General features: G+C 43.0%; 1 long non-coding RNA gene across 1 annotated transcript; it reads right to left on the bottom strand.

The window, feature by feature from the left end:
• Positions 1-317: 317 nt before the first annotated feature.
• Positions 318-15160, bottom strand: LOC117515031. Its single transcript, XR_004562005.1, has 3 exons — positions 15151-15160; positions 2729-2735; positions 318-504 (listed from the first exon to the last, which is right to left on the bottom strand). It is a non-coding gene; the product is annotated as an uncharacterized LOC117515031 (long non-coding RNA).
• Positions 15161-15926: the final 766 nt, after the last annotated feature.

The following is a 15926-nucleotide window of genomic DNA, read 5'->3' as shown; positions in this document are numbered from 1 at the left end:
GTGGTGTTCTGCGGCGGGTGTGACTGTGTTGTGTGTGTTTGATTTACCGTGTGCCGTGCTGGCTGTCTGTCGTGGTCAGTCTGCTTGGGTGTCCTGAGTCTGCTGGGCTGGACCCTGTCCCCCTCTGCATCTGCCTCGTCCATGAGAGAAGCCTCCACGTCCGCGTTGTGCTCTGGATGGCATAATGGGCACTAAAGTGGACCAGCAGTCAAACGTCCCACAGATAAAACAGCCATCTGGATCTTCAGTGTCTTTGGGTTGGGGATTGCTGGACATTTCAGGGGCATTCATCATGGTGCAATGATCAGTCTTTTTTCTTGGTGGCTTTCCTCACCTCCTTTCCTTCAGCATGACATGCATGTTTCAAGATTTCTTTCACTTGGTTGTCAGCCCATCCTCCAATCAGGGTTTGTTCGACTCCCTGACAGACTTCTGACCTCAGGCCAGGGACCAGACAGGACTTTAGGACAGCTTCAAATGGTGTCTCTACGTCTGCATCGTAAGCTCTGTCAGGTCTCACATGTCCACTGTGTGCAGTGCTCTCTTTTTCCAGCCAAATGAAGAAGTCTGTCACAGTCTCACCAGGCTCTTGTCTGCAGGCTTGGATCATCACCATGTCCACTGTGACTGGACATTTGGCCTTGATGTCATCACAAACTGCTTTGACATGCAGTTCGTACTCCCTGGAGTTTTCGCAGGTGATAGTTTCAGCTCTCAGTCTTTGTGCAGCTTGTCGTTCAACCACAGCCTGGATTTCAGATATTGTTGGACTGGAACGAGTGTCTTTAAAAGGTTGGTCAGTTCTTCACCTGTTGGTCTCCAGGCTTGACAGAAAGCAGTCAGTTTTTCAGCAAACCCCTCTCCACCTTGGCTGAGTGGAGGGAGATGGTCTTTTGCAGCAGCCATCATCTCAGTCCACATATGGCGGTGGACGAGGACATTTTCACTGTGGACACCAGGAACCTCTATCATTGGCAAGGCAAGGACGTCTTGCTGTTTCACCTGAGGCTTGGTGCCGCGCGCTCTGGTATTAGGAGGCGAGCGGTGGACAGCTTTGCCCTCAACGGGTAGTTGCAGTTGTTGTCCCACAGCGGCTGATGGATCATGGTCATACAGGAGCTCTGGTGGAGAGGTGGTTAGGGCTCGTCTTGTGGTGGAGTGGGCGGACCTGGTTGGGCGGCGTCAAGTTGCTGGACTTGTTGTGGCGGTTGGGGTCGGCGATACACAGGACACCAGTCCTCCCCTCAAGGACTTGGACCCTTGACTTTGGGCACAGCCAGGCTCGGATAGAGGGTGTTGGAGAGCACCAGTCGACTTCATCAGGTTTTTCTTTCCCTGTTTTGTTCCTCATTTCATTCAGAAATAACACACTGCAGTATGATTATTTTCTACAACTCAGAGTCACCTTTGACCTTCTAAACTTGGAGTCAGGTTTTTTTTTTGGTGTTGTTGACTCTTATCTCAGAAACTCAGACCACTCGTCTTTAAAGAGTCTCTTACTAGGGCCCACACTCAGTTAAAATAAAGTTTTATTCTTAACTAGCAACACCTGGTTGTCAAACAGTCAATTTTAACTTCCACAATAAAAGTGACAGCCTCTCTCACCAGAATCGTTGGTATGCTGAACTGACAATCGGGAACCCGGAGCCGGTCGGTCCTCCATCCGTTAATAGCGGGTACGAGGCAGAGCTCTACCTACTAGACCTGTTTGACCATCCGTCCGGTCCGGTCCAACGGTCCAGAGAGCATCCCACTTCTGACACCAGCTTGTGGAGGCAAAATTTCAAACTTTGGACCAAACGGTCTCTGGCTGTCGTGAAAAGAAGAGTCAGGAGGTTGTCTGTTTGTCAAAATTAACAGGTTTATTATAGAAAGAGCTTTGGACACACCAATGGACAGCATACAGCCAGTGTCTGAGCGTGTGTGTGTGTGTGTGAGCACTTAGAGTGCACCCTTATGTTCACATGTCAGAGCGGTGTTCGTGCACAAGTTCTCATGAGCTCATCTACCCAAACTGATACTGGTAGCTATCTGAAAATGTCTTCATCTGGAAACAGGCTGTGGAGAGACGAATTCCCACAAAAAAATGTTTTGTCTCAAGGCTGCAGTTAGGCACCGATCAGAACAAACTCTGTGTCACTCTGGGTCAGACAGAGACATAGACAGAGGAGTAGGGCTGTTATACCCCTCGTGGCAAAAATCGCATACATATTTCACCCCCAAAAACTGTTTCAGGGTTTTTATCCCATAAATAGTGGTTTATGAAGCAAAATAGAAATACTGTTTTCTGTTGCAGCTGCATTAGCTTCCCTGTCTGGAATTCTGCCAGCTTTCCTTCGTTCACTGCCTCCGGAGGTACGGATGCGGGACCCGCAAAGAATCCAAGTCCTCTCTCGGTGGCCATGGAGCTCTGCGGTTGTGGTCAACATTTGCATCAAAACAGCGAGCGTAGTCTCTGGACCTGTTGCCAGATTTGGCGCAGCTCCGCACAGCAGACAGGAGGGTGGTGTGAGTGGCCCGCTGCTGCGTTTACCGAGCCCGCAGAAAGCACATCGGAGACAGTGGATCGCGTTGATGCTGACCGGTGCCGCGACCGGCCCCCCTGATAAGGATGCAGAACACAATGCGCTGTTTAAAAAAAACATGCAAAACTGCACTAAAAAAATCTGCGAAACTGCGAGGCCGCGAAAGGTGAACCGCGTTATAGCGAGGGACCACTGTATTTCACAGTTCCTCTGACCGCGCCTATTCGTCGTGGCGCCGCTCCGCTGTCCAGATTGGCTGATTACTCGGGTGGTATGAAAAATATTACCCGTCTGCGAAAAGGGTGTATTGCTATTTATTCTTTAGTGTTTTATCCAATCATAATGGCGTATCATGTATAGGTATATGATAAGGAGCGTTATTGCTGTTATACTATGTCACCCTCTAAAACAGCATTGTTTAAACATGATATTCTGTGCATTAAATTACAGTAATTCTGTTTATTTTAAAAACTTTTTCCTCCTTTTTTTCGCTCAACTCTGTACCAGTGCCTTGTGTGAACTCTATATTGTGATTTAAGTACATTTGCTATTTAAAAAATAATTATCTGACTTTAATAACTTAGCTTTGTAAAAATAAATACGTTTTTTGTTTATTTCAAGACATATTTAAACATTTTATGCGTTATTATTTAAACAATAAGATATTTCTTTAAAAAAACATTAACCCATATGATTAAAAAGTACAAATTATAGCATCCAGTCAAATTTAGTTCACCAGGACTGATGATTTAAAGACTTTATTAGTTGTTTGCAGTTATGAACGACGTAGGTTTTCAGTATTTTAACTTAATATAACTTAATAATACCCTGTACCAACGTTATCACTTTACATATTGACAACATTTACCTTGTAGCCACTTTGGACTGAAGCTAAACTTTCTCTCCTCATTTAGTCTCCGCCATCTTTCTCCTCGCGCTTGGTTCACCTTTGTTGTTTTTTTTTTTCTTATGTCAAGTTACATTCCGGTATCGTCTCTTTCAACTTACTTCCGGATTAACAGGAAATACAAAAATAAAAGCATAATCAACGTCTAATAGACATTAACTTGACCCCTGACTCATCACAATAGCTGTTAGTTCGCTCATACGTCACGCACATTGGACAGAAGAAACAAGACCTCAGAAGGAACAAGATGAAAACACAGACTGCTCCTCCTAAAAAGCATATTTATTAACCAAAGACGCTCGTTTTGGATTCATTTCTGCTGCAACTGAGACGAAATTGGAAAAACATCAGAAGTGAAAGTTGAAGACAAAACAGAGCTGAGCTGTTAATACATTTTAGTGTTTGAAAATGTAATATGAAGATAAATTGTGACTATTAATCCTGACAATTCATATTTTTGATAAAGATGATGTATGTGTGTGTTTTTGCGTGTGTGTTTTAAATCGTGCATTTATTACCTCTGCCAGTGAAGCTGGATGTTGTTTGTTTGTTTGTGAACAGTCTGGAGCCTACAATTTTTCATATATCCTTATGAATTTTTTACTGAAGATTCATATCCTGATAGGCAAGAAGTGATTCAATTTTCAAGGTTGTAGGTTAAAGGGGAAAGTCAGGAAAAATCTTAGAAAACTGTAAAAATCCCTATCCTTTAACACTGAATGAATTTTAAAAAATTCATAACTCAAAAAAGATCAAATTTCTCTAATATTGTAGAGGGTTATGTAGGATGCTACCTTTTATTGGCTGACAAAGTTTGATCCAGATCTGATCCAGATTATAGATTTTGTGTCCATTTAGGTACATTTAACATTTAAAACCCCATTTAATAATATTTTACATTATATCTTTATCAAGCGTGCCCCAATCACTCTCATATTTGAAAGTGAGGTTCAGACTGGCACACACTATCACCTGACAGAGTTTGATATGGATCTGATCTAGATTGTGGATTTTGTGGACATTTGAATTTAATATTGAAAAGCCCATTTGGTGGACATTTTGCATTATAACTCAATCAAAAGTGTCTCAGTCACTCTCTTTTGTGACAATGAGGTGCAAACTGGAACTCTCAATGAACAAAGTTTGATTTGCATGTGTTCCGTATTGCAAATTTAGCAGATATTTGATTTTAACATTGAAAAGCCCTTCTGATCTATATTTTGTATCATATTTTAGCTTATGAAAAGTCGCTTCGAATATGACTTTCCAAGATATAAATTGGTGGAATTGGAAACTAGCGTTGGTGAAGGTTTGTGCTCTAAGAGTGCGGTGCTCACGTTTTGTGTATGATTTTGTTGGATTTGATGCAGATTCATCATCTATGTTGTTTGTTGATCACAGTGCAGCTTTTGTTCATTTTATATTTTGTTGAACAGAACTGAAAATTACTTTTGTTTTTCTGCTGAGATGTTACCTGTCAGGTCAAACTCTCTCTAAATTTCCACAGAAAACAAGGTTCTGTTCTCGGTCCACTGCTGCTCTTTCTGCATGTTACACTTGCTGATCAGATTGCATTGATGTTCATTGTTATATTGATCACCTGCAGATGATGGACCTGCCTGTTTTTGTGTTGAAAACTGGAGATTTGTGTGTCAGTTGCTGAAACACTGATTTATGCTTTTGTGTTCTCAACAACTGATTACTGTCTTGAATTATTTTCTGGGTTAAAATTACCACATAGGCTTTGGATCGACCCTTCTCAGAGTGATCCGTGGTCCACTGGCAGTCTGTGCCCGCCCCCTAGTGGTCATTGAGTATATTGGAAAATACCACATTTTAATTTAAATTAATATCATATTCTCACTTAAAAGTGTTTCTCAACCTGTTTAAAAGTGACTCCAGTGTCGAATGTGGAGTAATATACTGTTGTAATGTAGTGATAGGGGTAAGCAGACCTGTTGTCACTTGCATTGTGGGTCAGCGTCACTGCAGAGTTTTGTCCATCTGTTGTGTTTCTCTGGACATGATCCAGCACACAGGTATCTCAGTGTTGAGGAGTCCAGTGACTGGAGAAGGGCAAGGACACGCCCGTCTTTGACCTGACTGTAACATGTACATGGTTACTTTGATGAGGTGGCAATGGACCAGTTTGTTTGCCTGGGTGGTTGCTACCCAGGTGGTTCAGCAGTGTGTGGATGTGGCCACACCCAGCACCAGCACATGCTCTGACATCAGTTTTTATTTATAACTGTCATCGTTTTGATTTGTAATCTGTTATTCATGTTTAAATGTTAAACTTTTGCATTTTTTTTAATTAATTTGTAATTTTGTGTCTTAAAAGTGTTCCATAATTAAAATGATGTGGTTTTGTTGCGTTCAGGTTCCAGAAGTCATCATGGATTCTTCAAAGGCTTTTGTCTTCAAGGTGTTGAACCTCGATGGTGAACTCCACCCGTTCAGTGAGGTGGGTGGCGGCCTGAAGGAGTCTTACTTTGATATTTTATTGGAGGAGATGATGCAGGGAGACCAGGGGGATGTTCCACAAAGTGTGATCAACCTATTCCACGAATAAATCCTGAACTCCCGCTTGTGTGAACCTGACACAACGTATCCCAACTTGTCGGTTCCAGAACACCAGTTATCAATTTACTCAATCAGCTCATAATTTAATAAATGAGTGACGTGCGCGTTCACGGCCAAACTATAAAGACATCATCAACTGAGCGTCCAAACCATGAGTTATAATGGTGAACACTGTGAGTCCGTCATTTCACACTCAGTGTCGTCCTTCATGATCCCACAGCCAACATGATTATTAACACTAATGACACAAAGAAGATGCAGATACCACACCAGAGGGGGGCGCCATCGTGTAGCACTGACAAAACACCAGTCATCCTGAACGTATCCAACCCCGGAGCAGGTTATGTTCAGAGCACCTGTTCCCACAGTCACCAACCAAGTCTGAGGTTTTTGGAAAAGAAAATCTGATTTTAATTTTACTTCTTAATGTGAGTTGAGGTGTCGATAAAAGTGACTAAATCCACTTTGTGGAACACCTCCAGGGGTCACTACCTCCGGTCTTTGAGGTCACCTGCCCTGCCCTGTTTTCCAACCCTCCCTGCTCCACCCACTGCTAATTAACTCTGTCAGGTGTGCTCAGCCAATCAAGGGCGAGGAAACACCAGAGTCGACAAATCAGCTGTGACTACAGCAGGGAGACGTTCAGATAACACTGGCAGGTGACCTCAGAGACCAGAGTTTGTGACCCCTGCACTTTACAAACAAAAACACGACAAAAAGAAGTGGGTGGAGCACCCTGACCAGACAAGTGTTTCCCAAAGTGTGGACCACAGCCCCCTGATAAACCATGAGACGTCATTAAAAAATTATCATGTTAAATAAACATCCCCAAAGTCCCTCAGAGCTGAACGGATCATTTTAAAGTTCTGTGACATATGTCACAAAATCAAAGTATTTTGAGTGAGACAATGAGGTTTTATCAGTGTTGCCACAGTTACTTTGAAAAAGTAATCCAATTACTGATTACTGAGTTGTAAAAGTAACTAAGTTAAGATTACTAGTTACTTTTTTAGTTACTTTCCCCAGCTGTTGACAACAACCCTCTGCCACCTCAACATGACAATGATACTTGTTTAGCCAAAACTCCCTTTATTTTGTTGGGAAAGTGTAGTGACACGGACCCACAACAGGGGGCGTATATGAACAGACAATAGAAGGAGTTAAATTAGAACACTTTACTGTTGTGAATGCCACAACCAAACACAGCAGATTACAGAATGAATACAAGTCAATCAATAAAGGTGTCGTGTGGGCAGGCTCGATGATAGGAGACGCCCGTCTGGAGAGGAACCGGAACCACACGATTTCCACCGCCACCGAACCCGAGGGATACTGGAGCCGCCAAGTCCCGAAGTCCCCAGGTGGCCATCGTCTCAGCGTGTCGGATCTGGTACTGCTGGCGGAAAACAAAGACAGTCAAGTGTGGGTGTGTGTACACCCTGTAACAATAATGGTGGGAATTCCACCTCCACCTCTCACTCAATATTCTGATGTGTAAGCAGTGATCCCTCAGAGGAAAAGAGTGCCGTCCTGCACTCACTCAGCTTCCACAAAACTAGGGACCGGTACTCCTGCAAACACTCACAATAGGCAGATTATTAGATAACCACAAATGGCTGAGGATATTACCTCTCACTGAAGTCGATATCTCGGCGATGTGGTGGAGGTGTCTTCCTGCTTTTATTCCAGGTGTGATGCAGATGATCGGTGACAGCTGTCATGGTTGATGGGTGACAGCTGTCACCTCGGCTGTTCCTGTAGGCGGCAGCGCCCTCTCGTGCCTGAAGCCCGCACTTCAGGCAGGGCGCCCTCTGGTGGTGGGCCAGCAGTACCTCCTCTTCTGGCGGCCCACACAACACCTTTCTTGACTTCAATGAAAATAAATACTTGTTTTATAAAAAGTAAAATAAAGACCTCTTTCTTGATCTCGTATTTAACTGTTGACAGCACTGTAACAGTAAAACTTGCAATTTCTTTGTTTATAAATGTAACTATTAAATTCTTTCTAACATTTTTCTAACATTTAAATTCTCTCTAAACATTTTACTTGTCAAAATTATTATTAGTATAAGTAGTATTAGTAGTTGTTGTAAAAAAAAGGCTTCAAAACTGGACCTTTAATCTAGGGGTGTTGTGGGTGGGGCACATCCTTGCCCCACGCCCCCATTCCATCTGGATTCGCCCCTGCTTTTGTGGTTGAGCACAAAGAATGGATAACATTTATTTATGCAGAAAACATGATCAGATTTACAGGTAAGAAAGTTTTATTGCGTTTTCACATCATGTGGTCCTCAGAAAGAGAGTTTAGGTGCATTTGAGTGGAAAACAGTGTTAGTTGTTGACGCGTCGCGGAGGATCAGCTGTTTTTAACGACCAGATACGGAGCGGCTCAGCTCAGAATTCTAAATAAAGGAGAAAAAACATAAAAATGTCTTTGTAAAGCTCAGTGCAGGTGTGCTGTTGTCACCGTGCTTTAAGAGGTGAGGACGAGCTGCTGCAGAAAACCGCGGATGAAAAGCTCACAGCTCGCTTAAAGTGGGCAGTTCAGTCGAACCCTGAACCCCTGCCCACGGACCACGTTTAATGCTGCTATCGACCCACAATGAAAAATAATAGTAACGCACAGTGACTTGGAGAAGTAACTTTAATCTGATTACTGATTTGGAAAGATGAACGCGTTAGATTACTCATTACTAAAAAAAGTGGTCAGATTAGAGTCACTGGGTTTTATCATATTTTTTTAAATTAAAGATTCAATTTGTGTTATTTTTGTTGACTTGAGAAAAAAGTTTCAGCTTTTAAAAACTGAAGCGTTACCCTTTACAAAAGTTATTCAGAAATTTTGACATACAGGCTAACTGTTAGCATTCATACAGACAGCAAACAAAGCACTGCTGCTAGCTTAGCTCGTAGCCCAATATACGAGGTCTGTTAGAAAAGTATCCGACCTTTTTTTTGGCGAAAACCTGATGGATCTGAATCAAGTGTGCGCATGCATGAATTTTTTCCCGCCTGTCGATAGCATCAGTTGCTGGCAAGCAGCATTTGCGTGAGGTAGTATGTAGTGCTCTCAGCGGATTTTTGTCCCGCCCTATACTGCTGTCCGTCCTCCAGCTTTTGTCCCTCCCTGTACTCCTGTTCATCCTCCAGTTTTTGTCCCTCCCTCCACATCTGTCCATACACCAGTTTTGGTCCCTCCCTCCACTCTTGTCCGCCCTCCAGTTTTTGTCCCTCCCTCCACATCTGTCCATACACCAGTTTTTGTCCCTCCCTCTACTCTTGTCTGCCCTCCAGTTTTTGTCCCTCCCTCCACTCCTGTCCATCCTTCAACTTTTGTCCCTCTCTCCACTCTTGTCCGCCCTCCAGTTTTTGTCCCTCCCTCCACTCCTGTCGATCCCCCAGTTTTTGTCCCTCCCTCCACTCTTGTCCACCCTCCAGTTTTTGTCCCTCCCTCCACATCTGTCCATACACCAGTTTTTGTCCCTCCCTCCACTCCTGTCCATACACCAGTTCACGTCCATCCCTCCAGCTCTGCACAGACCAAACCGCACAACAAAAAACCTCCCAACTCCTTCATGATTTTCCGGAAGGAGCAGCGCCCCCATGTGGTGGCACAACTTAAAGTGAAAAATTGTGCCACTGTCAACAAAGTTCTGGGACAGATGGTGAGTGTTGCCTGCACACTCTTGCACATGCATGATCTTGTGTCGGTGAGCGTGTTAACCGACTGTGTGTTGTCGTCTTTTTGCAGTGGAATTCTCTCTCTCCACAACAAAAAGAGAAATTTCACGAGGAGCAATCAATCAATCAATCAATCAATTTTTTATATAGCGCCAAATCACAACAAACAGTTGCCCCAAGGCGCTTTATATTGTAAGGCAAGGCCATACAATAATTATGTAAAACCCCAACGGTCAAAACGACCCCCTGTGAGCAAGCACTTGGCTACAGTGGGAAGGAAAAACTCCCTTTTAACAGGAAGAAACCTCCAGCAGAACCAGGCTCAGGGAGGGGCAGTCTTCTGCTGGGACTGGTTGGGGCTGAGGGAGAGAACCAGGAAAAAGACATGCTGTGGAGGGGAGCAGAGATCGATCACTAATGATTAAATGCAGAGTGGTGCATACAGAGCAAAAAGAGAAAGAAACAGTGCATCATGGGAACCCCCCAGCAGTCTACCTCTATAGCAGCATAACTAAGGGATGGTTCAGGGTCACCTGATCCAGCCCTAACTATAAGCTTTAGCAAAAAGGAAAGTTTTAAGCCTAATCTTAAAAGTAGAGAGGGTGTCTGTCTCCCTGATCTGAATTGGGAGCTGGTTCCACAGGAGAGGAGCCTGAAAGCTGAAGGCTCTGCCTCCCATTCTACTCTTACAAACCCTAGGAACTACAAGTAAGCCTGCAGTCTGAGAGCGAAGCGCTCTATTGGGGTGATATGGTACTACGAGGTCCCTAAGATAAGATGGGACCTGATTATTCAAAACCTTATAAGTAAGAAGAAGAATTTTAAATTCTATTCTAGAATTAACAGGAAGCCAATGAAGAGAGGCCAATATGGGTGAGATATGCTCTCTCCTTCTAGTCCCCGTCAGTACTCTAGCTGCAGCATTTTGAATTAACTGAAGGCTTTTTAGGGAACTTTTAGGACAACCTGATAATAATGAATTACAATAGTCCAGCCTAGAGGAAATAAATGCATGAATTAGTTTTTCAGCATCACTCTGAGACAAGACCTTTCTGATTTTAGAGATATTGCGTAAATGCAAAAAAGCAGTCCTACATATTTGTTTAATATGCGCTTTGAATGACATATCCTGATCAAAAATGACTCCAAGATTTCTCACAGTATTACTAGAGGTCAGGGTAATGCCATCCAGAGTAAGGATCTGGTTAGACACCATGTTTCTAAGATTTGTGGGGCCAAGTACAATAACTTCAGTTTTATCTGAGTTTAAAAGCAGGAAATTAGAGGTCATCCATGTCTTTATGTCTGTAAGACAATCCTGCCATGTTGGATGTTAATGTCACACACACGTGACCCTTGACATATATGAAGTCTTATTGTGTGTTTGTTTTCTGTTTTTGTGTGCAGGGTAAAACCATCAGGTCGTGACTGTGACTCTCAGGCAGCCTGACAACAACCAGCGCACTTTATTTTTTATGTGTTTGCAATGCATTCCTGTTGTTTCATCATATTTTTTCAATTAAAATATTTCATGGAAGCTCCACTCCTAACCCCACCCCTACCACCTCCCCTAACCCCGCCCCAAGCTCCACCTCCAAGCCCTACCTCCCCTCCCACCCGGGTCTAATATTTTAATGTCATTTTATTTCATGAATTACGATTAAAAAAATACCTAGCTCTTTTTTAATGTATTAAAGAATTAACTAATTCTGAAATAATTAAACATAAATCAGTGTCTAATATTTAATACCCCTTTAATATTTTTACTTCTTAAATTAAAGTGCGTCCTTTTATGGTTTTTAATGCCTCAATTAAAGAAGGATTAAAAATACCCGTATCTTTTGCACAATTATGGGAGGTTTTCTTCAATTTAGTGATTAGACACGAATATTTTAATACCCCTTTAATATTTTTTAATTCTTAAATTAATGCGTCTCCTTTTCTGTTTTTTAATTCTTAAATTAAAGAAGGGTTAAAAATAACCGTCTCTTGGCTGTAACGGCTGTAAGTCTTTGCAGCAAGACGGTCAAATACCCACGCATAGAGCTCCTCATGGAAACATGACCCCACGGCTGTAATACCTGTTGCAGACGCTAGCTGTGTGCGTGTGTGTCTGTCTGGGGGGGTGTGTGTGTGTATGTGTGTGTGCGTGTGTGTGTTTTGGAGCGCTGTGTGTGTGTGTGTGTGTGTGTGTGAGACCTGCGCAGTGGGGGTGTCACGCCGGATGGTCTTTTATAACATAGTAGAGAAGCTTGAATCTTTGGTTGAAGCTTGAATGTTTTATTACATCCGATTTCCTGATGACGGGGTCGTTCGCTGGGCTTGTTTGAAGACGGAAAAACAAAGCTTATTCTTAGTCATGATAGATGCAGTTTCTTTTAAGATATTACCCGGTCGATCAGGGGCTGCGGGACACCTGCTGATCGGAGATGCCGCCCGAGGTGATGAAGGCGGAAAAAACAAAGTTTCTTCTCAGTCACGTCCCCCTGTGGGAAGGAGTCACCGCTCATTTCCACTACAACCGGTGAAGAGTGAAGCCGCCTGGACCCCGCGATGGGTATAAAATAGAATTAATTTGCGGTATAAAAAATCCCCTGGTCCTGAAAAACCATGTTTTTTAATTAAGTTTTCTTGTCTTTGAGCAGAGTGCGAAAACCACATCAGCTTTCAGGGTAAGTGATTTAAGTAATCTTTTTTTGATAGAAATGACTGTTTTTAAATGATGCACGCGGTCTGAAACTGTGTCTTTTTTAGACAAAACCATGCAGACGCTCCAGAATGCGTTCGGACCCGGCCTCTGTAATATATTTGAAATATTACAGAATATCTGCTTGCGAGGGTGCTGCTTTTTATTTATTTATTTATTTTAATTCTAGAAATCAAGTCAGAGCCCCCTGAAGAAGTTTGAAGGCTGGAAGCCCCGACTTCACCACGCAGATGTAAGTACACCGACTGAAATTAAATCACGGTTAAAACTCTGGAATAACCCGATTTTTTCTGTTACAGCCTGTGGAGAAGCGGGTCAGCGGCAGAGAACCGTAAAACGATCCACGGATTTACACAGTAAGGAGTCGGAGTTTATGTATTTATTTATTTAAAATATTTAATAACTAATGTTTTTCTCTTTTTTTTCAGCTCGCGGTGGAGGGAGACCGTCTATTTTCCACGAGACGCAAGGCTCGAAGATATTCTGAGCTGGGATTAATCTCATCTCGCAACTTTTTTGAAAATGTGTATTCTGTTTTTTGTTTTTCTTATTCCGATGGAATGGGAGAATTCATTTTGAAGAGGTATATTAATCGATTTTCTTGAGGTAGATTCATCCTGGTACGGCTTCTAAAAGATGGAAGGAGAGAATTCAGGCCGGGAAAATAACTTAATAATAAAATAATAATAATAATAAATAATAATAATAAAAAAACTCCTGTAACAGTGGAATGTGCCGTTCATTTCCAAACTGGACGCTGTGTTTTATCCGGGACGTCGTCTCACTAGCACAGGAATTGTGAAAAGATGTGGACATCAGCACTTTTTTGGCACATTGAGACAGACGTGTGGAGGAAATCCGCGTGTCGCGGCGGTGCCGCATGGCGCAAAGCAACGCCGTGATGAAGCCTCAAGGGACATGTTCTGGCATGTCCAGGCACATCCACAATTTCTCAGATAATCACTCGATGGAAAAACCACCGACAGCTGTCTAAACGCCATCTCAAAGCCGTCCTATGAGACCAAAATGGAGGTGGTTTTGTCTCGCTCCAGTAGCGAATCCATCGTGACGCGCGAAGCCTCCGCTCGGCTTTCCATGACAAAATCTCTTGTTAAAAGTGAAATCTGCCGGAAAATGGTTGATGTCCAGCTCTTGTGATAACCAGAGAAATGGCACACGATGGTCACGGATCCAGACAGCCATCTGTTTAGAAATGGAATGGTCGTTCAGCCTGTCGATGGCGGCTTTGGAGCGCGGCGCGCCCCGCAGCCGCTGGAGGCCGTCCTTAAAGCGACAGTAACACTCCTTATTCTCTACCAAGCCTGTAACATTTTCACCGAAAGCCAGATAAATTTTTCTAATGGTTTCCAGCTGCCAGTCTCTAACAGTTTCTGAAAAAATTCTGATGGAAAAAAAGCCCAAATCATTCCGCCATTTCCTGACAATGAAAATCCGCCGAGGGGGTGGACCACTCCTCACTCAAAGCCTGCCCACAGGCGAATGACGCAACCGACAGGCGTGGAAAAACTCACGCATGTGCACGAGGGTTCAAGCTTGTCTGACGCAATCACACATGATACAAATCCATATGGTTTTTCAAAAAAATAATAAGGTCGGATACTTTTCTAATAGACCTCGTATAGCTGAATGATCGTAAACTCTGTTTATCATACTAATAGATGTGCAGGTCGCCTCCAATTACAACACCTTCCATTCCTGAGCATCATCACCTGTTACAGAACAATGGAAACATGCCCCCAAGCACCCCCCACTACGGCTTTGACTAGGAATTGATCTGAACATTCTTATCATGAACCAAGACAAGGGGCAGACGTGGACTAACAGAATTACTTTGTTCGAAAGTCCTGCTTTATGTGAAAAGGGGAAAATACTGAGTGTTGAAGGTGGTTAAAAAAATCATAATCAAAATCATGAAAAAAAAAATATATGTATGGCATTATATAACAGCTGAGTGCATCCTTGTCATTTGATTGGTGGTCACATGACATGGATTAATTCATCCCATTTGTGCTGCATTGCATTCAGTGTGGCTTGGTTCCATTTAGAGTGCAAATTTGGTTCCATACATTTGGTACCATTGCACTCTCACGTGCGCACGCACACACATACACGCGCACACGTCCTCGTACCACAATGCATGTGCACCTCACCCAGACCAGACACAGAGAGTGTTGCTGCTCTGCCGCTGACTGGCTGAAGTCAAACAGCTCCAATCTGTCTGCTGTCACTGAACAGTGTGAACCAGGATTCATCCGTGAAGAGAACACCTCTCCAACGTGCCAAATGCCAGCGAATGTGAGCATTTGCCCACTCAAGTTGGTTACGACGACGAACTGGAGTCAGGTCGAGACCCCAATGAGGACGACGAGCATGCAGATGAGCGTCCCTGAGATGGTTTCTGACAGTTTGTGCAGAAATTCTTTGGTTATGCAAACCGATTGTTTCAGCAGCTGTCCGAGTGGCTGGTCTCAGATGATCTTGGAGGTGAACATGCTGGATGTGGAGGTCCTGGGCTGGTGTGGTTACACGTGGTCTGCGATTGTGAGGCTGGTTGGATGTACTGCCAAATTCTCTGAAACGCCTTTGGAGACGGCTTATGGTAGAGAAATGAACATTCAATACACGAGCAACAGCTCTGGTTGACATTCCTGCTGTCAGCATGCCAATTGCACGCTCCCTCAAATCTTGCGACATCTGTGGCATTGTGCTGTGTGATAAAACTGCACCTTTCAGAATGGCCTTTTATTGTGGGCAGTCTAAGGCACACCTGTGCACTAATCATGGTGTCTAATCAGCATCTTGATATGGCACACCTGTGAGGTGGGATGGATTATCTCAGCAAAGGATAAGTGCTCACTATCACAGATTTAGACTGGTTTATGAACAATATTTGAGGGAAATGGTGATATTGTGTATGTGGAAAAAGTTTTAGATCTTTGAGTTCATCTCATACAAAATGGGAGCAAAACCAAAAGTGTTGCGTTTATATTTTTGTTGAGTGTATTAACATTAATAGTCTGAGGAACAAAATCTGTGAGGTCAATAATCTGCTGCATAAATATAAACTACACATACTTGCTATTTCAGAAACTCATCTGGATTCCTTTTTTGATGACACTGAGCTATATATTGACAGCTACAATATTTACAGAAATGATAGAAATAGATTTGGTGGATTTAGTTGCTTTTAATATTCAAGATCACTTACCAACACAAATCAGAAATGATATGATGAAATTTAATGTTGAAGTGTTATGGCTGCAAGTTTATTTACCTCACCGTAAGCCGATTTTGTTGGGTTGCTGTTACCGACCACCAAATGCTAATTGTGAATATTTACGAAGTCTCTTAGATAATAAACCGACCCTTTTATTTATTTTTTTAACTATATGGATTTGAATGATGTGCGATTGCACCAATCATGCTTGAACCCTTGTGCGCATGCTTGAGTTTTTTCACGCGTGTCGGTGACGTCATTTCCCTGTGGGCAGGCCTTGAGTGA

The sequence above is a fragment of the Thalassophryne amazonica genome, chromosome 8, assembly GCF_902500255.1.
Source record: "Thalassophryne amazonica chromosome 8, fThaAma1.1, whole genome shotgun sequence".
Classification (NCBI taxonomy): Eukaryota; Metazoa; Chordata; class Actinopteri; order Batrachoidiformes; family Batrachoididae; genus Thalassophryne; species Thalassophryne amazonica.
This window is presented reverse-complemented; position numbering and strand designations above follow the sequence as displayed.